A 10,671-nucleotide genomic window follows, 5' to 3' on the forward strand; every position below is an offset into this window, starting at 1 on the left:
TAGATATATTTTTAAATGGGTCTAAAACATGTTCAGTGTCGTACACAGAAATAAACACCAGGCTAGTTGCTCTGCAGGCCACTTACAAGCACAGAATAATGCTATTACTCTACATGTGGCATAATAGCACGTGGATGCTATTATGATAGCATCCACGTGCTACAGTAACATATAATATTACCATGCTGATATTTTCAGGTATGGACATTTTAGCACCTTGAATTAGTGTGTTAGAATTCGCCCAGCTTTGCTAATTGTTCCGTTGATTATAGAATAAAACACGCTGAATTTTAAATGTGCTAAACAAAAACTTAAGAAATCCCTAAAGTTGTAACAGTTTGTCCTGGGGCGATGATGAGTGTGTGCATCATGTTGGGTCGGTGTCCTTTTAGAAATTAGTGAGGCACAAAAGTAAACATGGAGCTAGATTTGAAAGGTTTTCTTTAAAGGTCCAGTCAATCATATTTTGAGGATGTTTAAGAGAAAAAAGACTTAATTAGACACAGAATAGTGTGTAATTATTTCTTACAATAAACTGATGGATTCTCATGAAATTCCTATTAATGTATTAAAAATCTACACGAGCAGGCACCGGGTAGTGGAATATGTGGCTAGAGACCAGCCACATGTATAGCACACTAAAGGCAGAGGAGAAGAGAAGTGGTAGGCATTCATGTGTCATCGACAGACATTTAAATTCGTGCTTGCACCTCCAGACTCAAGACGTGAAGCATGATACCTGTTTAATCATTAGAGAAGGGGTTCCCTGCACCAAAGAAATGAAAACGCAAAGGAAAGAGACAGTGCCACCAGCATCTTAATAAAATGTAATCCTCTACCTCCTTACCTCAAAAGCCTGATCTGCTAAACTGAAGTCGGGGTTTTAATACAAAAAACATGCATAAACATGCTCATTATTCCTGATATTGTCACAACTGGACATCAGACTTCATCAGGAAGCCAGTGGGGATTTGGCAAATGGCACTAGAGGCCAACTTCAATCCTATAGCACAAATCACCATCAAGTGTGGGATCTACCAAGGAGATGCTGTGTCCCAACTGCTGTTCTGGATCAGTCTGAACCCACTCAGTGAGATCATTGACAAGACTGTCTATGGAATGGAGCAGGTGAGCGGCTCCAACAGATCCCAGAACAAATAACTCTGAGAACTCTGTCCAGAAGAGCACAGTCCAAGTCGTAGAGGACACGGGGTTGAAAGACTGCCCTCGGGGGTGAGAGACCATCAGTGCAGTGAATATAGAAAAGCATGGCCTTGCCTCACTATTACCTATACAGCACTGACCTTACAGACAGACTCCAGAAAGATGTGACCAATGTGAAAAACATAGAGCTGAGGGTGGGGAATGGCATTCATGTGAATTTCAGCGGAGGGGGAAAAGACAGCAATGCAGCAGCAGATAGAGTCTCACTTCCACTTTCATTTGTCATTACATGCCCTCAGGCTGAAATTAACATTTGCTTCTAAAAGTACCAAACATGCACAGGGCTCCATTACAAATGAAGCAACAGCAGGCAATCACATTGCCAATGAACCCATCAAAATTTTCGAAATGGTTACGGTTGACCACGCTCGTGTCTCACCCATCAGGACATAAAGAGATGTTATTTCCCTTCGCAACCACAACTCAATCTAAGCATTTGCAGTGGCCACATTCTTATCTGAGCAGCGCAATATACAGCCCATCATCACCATGAAATATTCAGCTGCAGCCCACTGTGTGCTGTATTCCTGCAGGAAGCTGACAGATTGCCCAGTATTATGAAGAAAGTCATGTCAGTCAAATTTTTCTCTTCACTTCATTTCTCTATTTTAGTGAAAGGAAAGTTTTGCTTTCTGGCAATATAGTACAGTGTGTACCAGTTTAGACAGAACTAGCCCTCACATGCACTCTCTGTACTTTCGAGATGTCCTCTTCCACCCCCAATCACTCAACCTCAGCTCAGAGGCTCTGAAGATGCAACGAGGTCTGCCGGGCAGTCCAACACCCCGTTTCATCAGCCAAAAGTCTTCATTACCAGAGGCCGACCTGCGAAAGAAAATCCACAGAGAATATGAGGCAAAGGAAAGAAAACAAAGATGAGTAGAGGTATAGTCTCCAATTAGACACTTAATTTACAAGATTCTGAGTGGAAATTGCAACAATTAAATCACAGAATACTGAATCAGCTCAGAGCAAATGAACCAAAAAGCCAATGCTTAATAAGAAACCTGATAAATTCAATGAAAACAACCAAATTTAGAGAACATTAATGATCATTTTTCACATTGAGAGGTCTTAGGCTAACCCACTGTGGTTATTTCTGAAAGTGACGTTGCTATGGTGCTGAGGTAATTAAGTTTCCTTATTAGAAACGCTTCAGGTAGTATTGAAAAGAAAAGAGAATGAGACCTTCTTATATTTATAAAGTTAACTGATGAATCTGAATAATTGAAGCTCAGTCAATCATTTTCTGAAACACTTCAGTGTTTTCTCTTCAGAAAAACTAAAGAATGTTTTTCTGAACAATTTCAGCTGATCACATGTGCTATTAAAAAAAAGAAGTATTTTTAGGGTAGGCACAATTTGTATGGTTAAAGACCTAATTGTTCATTATTGCAATAATGCCAAAAACACATGAGCTTCTTATATTTTAATTACTCTCATGTTTGGCTAATGTTGCTTTAGTCTTACATCACAGCCCTCTGAACACTCTGAAACAACTTTGAGTGCTGGCAGGAGGTCAACAGGAGCTTCTACTGGAAGAGAACTAAACTTTGAACTACAAAGTTATATCAAGACTAGTTTTCAGTTGAAGCAGCGGGGATGTGAAATTCCAAACCAGTCAACCAGGAATTCTTTGCTGCTGAGTTTAGACACTTTGAAAGAGTTTGAAAACATGGCTTGAGGCTACTATTGTAACTGTTGTGCAAGTAGGCGCTAACTCAAACTTCAGTTCACACTTAGGTTTATAGTTCACACTTTAATTCTGAACAAAGTTTGCAGTCCTCAGAATGACTACACTAGAACATCCTGACCACCTGCACACAGAGCCTTTAAGCCCTGTATGGTGGAAGGTGGGGCCTCCATGGATCCATCTTTTTTGTTCAGCACATCCTACAGTTGCTCGATTGGGTTAAAAGATAGAGGGAAAAAATGAAAATAGCAAACAAATCAGTGCATTTCATTTTTTGGATCAGGATTAGTTGCCCCCTGCTGAAAGAATGTAGGCTTAATGGTCTTTAATTTGACATGAAGTCATGTTCCACTTCGATCAATACTCTGCTGGTCGAAGCCTGCCCTCAGCTCCGGCCTTGAGCAGTACTAGTATTCTATTCAGATCAGTTCAGTTTTATTTATACAGCAGCAAATCACAGCAACGGGTCCTTTAAGGTGCTTTATATTGTATTAATAAATACACAGAAAACCCAACAATCATATGACCCCCTATGAGCAAGCACTTTGGCAACAGTGGGAAGAAAAAACTTCCTTTTAAGAGGAAGAAACCTCCAACAGAACCAGGCTGGAGGACTCTAGTACACAAGTAGTACAGAAAACGACTCTGAGGACCATGTAAGGGTTAAGAGTTTGCTGTGTTTGTTCACAGATTTTCTGTAGAGCTTAAGGTTTCACGCCTGGTAATAAGAATCCCCGAAACAGACAATTTATGCAAAAGTAACAGTTTACACAGACACGAGGTGTTTACTACTTTCATTTTAACAGAACTCATAAGACCGCAGAGGCACCGGAACAGAAACAAATACGTACAAATCCAAAGCTTGTGGTCTTAAAAACACCCAAACGTCACATGAAATCTTATATTTATAATGTTGTAATATTAATACACCTGCACGCCCACTTTGATTGGAGCAACTACTCACTGCTTCCCTGGTGGCTGCTGCAAGTCCTTCATGCAAAAGCAGGAAACAACTGAGTGAAGAACGAGGACTGCAGAGCAGACAAGCTGAGGGGAGCAAAAAAAAAAAAATTAAAGCACTTCATCACAGGATAACTTCAGGAATACATTAAACATTAGATATTGGTGATATATAACTCTGTTAGGTGATTTTGGGCTGGATCTTAATTTCAGTTTTACTAACTTGCGAGAAAGAAAGAAAAAAAAGTCTATCTTTCTTGCCCAACAATTTCATTTACCGTGTTGATCCACCTTGGTTAAGTATTTATGAGGGGAGGGTGACAATAAGGTGGCTAAATTCAAAGCTGCAGGTGTGCAAAGGCGGATCTTAATAAAGAGGTAAGTAGCATGTTGAATTATTATACTAGCTTAAGAATAATGTGCTGTGAAATAAGTAGGAATGTGTGGTGCACGCTGTCATAACAGCGCATCTCAATGAGAATTAAATCTGAGTTTAAATGTAAATGTGTATGTTTAAAGGAGGGGGCAGCATATGAGATTACCCGACTTAGTGAGGCAACTGTCATAGCTGATAAGAGTGATGAATGGCAAATAAGGATTTTTGTGTTTAGAAGGTATCGTGGTTGGACAGTGTTTTCTTAAAGATTATCTCTTTTTTCCCTTCCCTACAATGTCAATTTAAAGGCAATTGACAGGAGAGTCCAAACACGTCGCTCGAGCTAATCAAAAGTTTGCATTGTGAAAAAATGACCCCCCCCCCCCCCCCCCCCCACACACACACACACACACACACAGAGCCGCCTTTGTCTGAAACCCATCAGGAGATTTGGCACAGTCAAACACCTCTGCGTATTTGCAGTCACCACTGGTTTGTTGAGCATTAAAAATGTTAATTGGAATTTTGAAAAAAAAAAAGGAAAGAAAGAAATAAATATATCGCATTGCCATCCCACCTCCTCCAGTCACAGGCTGTCAAAATGCAATATTCCAAATTAGATTGTATTTGGATAATCTTTTGAACTGTAATAGGTTTCCAGCCTGCAGGCATATTACTATTGGCACATCATTATTAAACAAAAGTGACACCGAACCATCACTTTGCAGGCGGCGGCAGATAAACGCTCGACACCATGCAAATAATATTAGTTCTGCTTCCAGAGTCACTGGCTTATCTCTGGGATGCTATATTGGGTTCATATCCCTGTCGGCTGGCGAGGGCCTTCTGACGGAAGTGTCTAAATTTATGAGTAGCCCGTATGTGTGAGGTGCATGTATGAATAGGCTGCTGTGTGCGTGCGTGCCCGTTTGTGTAACGTGTGTATCCCACACTAAGGCTTTTATATGTAAATACTCTGTGTGTGTGTGTGTGTGTGTGTGTGTGTGTGTGTGTGTGTGCAGCTCCATTCATATGTAAATAGGCAGTGTATGCATGCCTGTATGTGCAGCAGCGACCCATATCATGGCGTAATGAGATCCGCCACTGTTGGTTACCCTCAGACAGTGGTAATTATGGCTGCAGTGAAAAGGAGTGATGCTGAAGGCAGGATGGTCGCTTACACACTAACAGATTGAACCACACACAGGGCCTCTGTTCACACACTGACAGCCCGGCTCCAGGCAAAATGACGACCCGTCCCGTTTGGCACCGGGATGGCAATATGACTCGGTTAACCACGTATGATAAATTAGACGTGCGTCCGCTTTCTAATCAGCTTTCCAAAACCTCCATACCTGGTCGAATATTCAATTCCAGCGAGACAGAGGACATTCGCAGACATGTCGTGTCAGTAAAGCGTGGATAAGAGGAGACAGCGTGACGCAAAGAGCTGCCAATAAAAGACAAACAAGCAATACAAAAAAGAGAAAAGGCATTTGTCTTTCATCTGAACTCGTTCAGTTTGAAAGTGCGTCCAGGAACGCCAAATTGAACATTACACCTTTCTAACGGCGAGTGAAGTGCTCTATAGGTTTGGTGAAATGGGCCAAAAAAAGCGCATTCTTTGTTGTAATGGGTGAAAACCTGGTTTGTAAAACAATGAACGGAGCATTCCACAAAAAACATCATCGTTTCCATGGAGCTATTATACTCTACAATAAAATGTTAAAAATAATAACAGCAAGAGAGCGCAAACCTGCTCCGAGCAGCTCTCTGGGCAGCATTTACTTTTAAGGGAACAGCATTATATTTTGAATATATTCATGTTGGTTTCTTTCACATCATGACGGACGTTTACTTTGATTACACAAACATTATGTAGAAGTACGTCGTGGACAATATGTGTAGATTTCTAAACAAATGGCCGTGAATAACTTGAGCTTATTATTTAATATCATACTGGAGGAAATTTCTGACTGACTGAGCAGCTCATTCTCTTTCCCTTGACAGTACTTTGTTAAAAGATGAAACACGTTTTGGGGTCAACTTGAAAGAAAGGCGGATTTGAAAAGTGAGGTCAGAGGTCAAATGTGACACGATATTTGCAAACTATAATGCAGCATTTAGAATCCCCATATACCAGAATCATTTCCTAAATGCTGCAGATATAAACAAAGGCAACATAAATGTAAGCATAATTTTAAAGTAAAAGACATTTTATGAAATTTGACCTTATTTGACCTTAATAATGCGATATTTAGAATCCCCTTATATCGATATGTTGTCAATACAAACAAGACAATACAAATTGATATCATTGCATTGGTGTTGTTCTTGGATCACCAAGAATGTTGGTTCAGGTTCAACACTGCAAGTGACCAACCACAATATAGTGATGTCATAGTTTCGTGACATGGAAGCACCATCACACCCTGGTCGACTGCAATGGTGATCATGGAAAAATATTACTATGTTGATCCAAAAACAACAACAAAACAAGGATATCAGGTAGACCATCACCACATATAGTTTCATGCTTTCCATTTTAGAATTTGACTGGTTTGGGAACACTTTAGAATTAGATAGTTCAGATGGGAATTAACTTGGGTGGTGACTATCGTTTTTAAAGGCAATTTACAGGCTATATATATCCCCTATGCTATATACTACTGCCAACAATCATCAACACACTGTTCAGATTTATGATTTGTCCAGCTTCTAAAAAAAAGAACTCCAGTAAAAACCTAATTCTTAACTAAAGGTTTATTTAATTCAGGATAGCATTAATGCAGGCAAGCTAGAAAGCCAAGCTCAGCAGCAATTCTTGCAGATCAGCTGATCTTTATACCAGATCACATCAGCTCATGCACATGGCTCAGCTGATGTCCTTTCACACATTCAATTGGTAAATGTCATATAGGGTATGCCATTTAAGCTGCTTTAGCATGCTTGCAGTTGCTGCACATCTGCAAACTGCTGACTTAAAGTCTGATCAACTGTTGTTGATGCCTGCTTTGCTCTGCTCTGTCTTGGGTGTTTTCATGGTGGGCTCCCTGCTTCTTTCCTGCATGCACATGGAAGGAGCAGGCAGTCCCACATTGAATCATGCTGCTAGATATAAACTACATCTTCTTTTGACCACAGTGGGCCTGACTGAAAGAGCTTTTTTTCCAGTTCTCACAACAGCATTATGCTGTAAAAACTTTCAGCAAAAACTCCATAACTCACTTTGTAACATAAAACTATCAATCACTGGTCTTTTCACAAAGAAAGATTTCCATCTTGCTGTTCTACAAATATAGATGCACATCCATCCAGTGTCATAAAAACCACAGGAAAGGTTTCTGTGTTGTGCTGTAACACTGCAAAGGAAATCCAAAACAAAGGATATATATATATATATATATATATATATATATATATATATATATATATATATATATATATATATATATATATATATATATTAAAAAGTTGTTAAAACTTAACTAACAAACAGCACAAAAAGGAGTTAAAAGAGCATGAACAGCTCTAACAGACATTACATACTGCAACCTCCTTTAGGTAAAGGAGTACACATGTAGTATATGGGTATATTTTACACAGCCAGCATTCTTCTCCTAACCGCACAGACGTGATAGAGCAGATGTTGAATATTGCTGATGCTCAGATCTGTTAATGACTGCAGCTGTGGCCATTCAAAATGCATATGCCCCTGGTCTTTGTGTGGGAGAGGCAGAGATGGGGGGGGGGGTCTTTCCCTGACGCCATGGTTAAAAGTAAATTTGCCTTTCTATTATAACTGTTTATGCTGTGCAGATAAAATCCCAGTTAAAGCAAAATGATTATTTACTGGATACATTTTTAATAATGAAATCAACAATTGGAGATTAAATGTGATGGGTCATCAAAGCTTATAGGAAATAAACCTGAAAACACTTTTCAGTGCAGTCAGCAGTAATGGAAAGAACTCATGATTGATGGTAACACTATAGAGAAAAAGGCGTGCTTCTCAAACAGCCTCACTCAAAGCTCCACAATGTCCCATCTTCCATTTGTAACATTTGTCATCACTGTAAATGTCCTTGTCCTTCTCTTTCTCCTCCATAGAGCCCCGGCTCCGTGCTCCGATGCTGCTGACAGGCTGTTCTACCTGATAGGTGCTACATCCTGTTTACACATTGACAATCACGCTAGGCGAGCCCTGATTTATTCTCTTGGTACTTGCCTTGAACCTTTCAGCCACAGTCTCGCTCTCGTTGCATCTCTCCATCTCGTAATGCTTGTGTTTTGTCCCCGCTTGTCTAAATGCCTAATGGGCTCCATACAGACATGCGGTGTCTTTTATGGCGAGGGTCCCTCGATCAAGTGCACGTTTCCATGGCTTATATATGCAACAAAGAGGGGGAAACATAAAGGATGTGGCAATATTCTATGGATGCAACCCATCGGCCATCAATATGTAGCACTCAGAGTAGCACAGGCACATTATCCATTTTCTACAGCTTTTTACTTCCACACTTCTTTAAATGGCAGATATATAAAAGGCTTTTTTCCCTCCAAATTGCAAAAGCTTGTCAATACAGCTAGCTTAGCGGTCTGGAATTGAAAATAGATCTAATCACTGTAATGTAATGTAAACCGAAAATGAAAAAGCAACGCAAAGTTCTTTAAAAAGCAGCACTGCCTGTGGTGCTCGCTTCTTGGCATGATGTGAATGTAACAGAATCACTGTGACTCAAACAGCAGGGTGCCTGTTCCTTTTTCTAAGAAATACATTTTATTCTTTTTTTAGCAGTTTGCTTCTGACATTTGATGTGTTAAAAACACACACACACACTCTCACACACCTTTGGATATAACATAGAGGATGGATGTTCAAAAGTGAGAAATTTGGACCATGAAAACATGAAAAGTGACTCAGAAGAATTTGCTGCATGCATCACTACTTCAACACCTACATCACTTTGTTTTTTTGGGAGCAGCCACTGCATGAAGCCCTCACGAGGCAGAAGAGGAGAGTACGAACTGTGGATGCCAAACAGGCCAAACGAGGAGAGGAGTGTTAAACCTCCACAGGCAGCCCACAGATATCGTGCCGCTCCTTACACCCAACCGGCGTGAGTGGATCGAACTGGCAGCCAATCAAATAAAGCTGCAATGCTGCCTACTTTTATTAAATCCACAGTGCACCATTGACAAAACAATAGATAAAGAGAAATATGACACAAGGAGCGGAGGCATCCCAGCTCTGCAGCAGGCATAAGGTGTTTACACTGGAGATGCTGATTCACTATTTTCAATCAGCAGTAACTATCGAGTGATAGTTTTATTACATTCATAGTCCCCAGAAGACACTGTGCGCTCTATATTGTACAAGTAATTGTTTGATATCTTCTATGTATTTCAACAGCTGCTGTCTGTCTCAGAAGACACTCCCAATTAGCTTGCAGTGTATGCTTTACTTAAGGGAAACCTATGCAAAGAGGTTTCTCCATATTATTAAGCACACCCACTTCTTGTGCAATAGAGAGAGAAAGATCTTCAGAAGATGAAAAGCGTGGAAAAGATCAGTGTCTCACAAGAGGCATGAAAGCTGAAGAGAAGATAACGGGGCCGTGAAAACATTTGCGAGATAAATTTGGTGAGATAAAGGCTAATTAAGGAAAATCAACAGATGATAGTCCTGTGCACAGATGTGAGTTCATTTATCATCCCGGGTGCCAAGATAAAGCAGGAATAATGCAGCTTCACGAGGTTCACTCATTACACAAATGTTGCACCATGAGACTGGTTCGCTCACAGATTTGTAACCATGTATGACTTTTAATAAATGAAAGCCACCTTGGATTTCTGTTGAACGCCTCTGTCTCTGACCTACTAAAGAAAGTTTCCATCAAGCAAATTAATCGACAGCTTTAAGAAAAGAAGAGAAAAGAAAAGCAGCAACTTGTTGTTTGAGACTGCTGGTCTCAATCTCAACAACCTCTTCATGCACAATCCTCTAAAGCCTGGTAGCCACTGCTAACCAAAGCTTACAAAGATGTTTTCAGTATTGTGATGCTGTGCTTGGTGTTCCAGGTGAATGGACTTTGACTTGGTAAGTGAGCATAGACTGTATATGTATGCAGCCAACCTCATACATGCTATTTTGACTCCTAATTTTAAAGCCTTAATGCTAATCTCACAATGTTGGCTTTTTAAAGCTGTAATTGGAAGAAGAGGGTGACGTGCTATCAGCTAATAATGCTAACAAGTTTGGTCATGCACTAGCATTCATTTACAGGCATAAACTTGCTCATTTGTGCTAATTAGCAGGTGTGATCACCAAAACTTGAGCACAGACTTCACAAACATGGGCTGTAAGTCACAATATTTGTCAGGTACATTCACAGAGATGCTCTAAAAGATACCAACG

Source organism: Mchenga conophoros, linkage group LG22 (assembly GCF_057382185.1).
Source record: "Mchenga conophoros isolate Kocher_MC1m ecotype Shallow Benthic linkage group LG22, M_conophoros_male_GT1.1, whole genome shotgun sequence".
In the NCBI taxonomy this organism is placed as follows: domain Eukaryota; kingdom Metazoa; phylum Chordata; class Actinopteri; order Cichliformes; family Cichlidae; genus Mchenga; species Mchenga conophoros.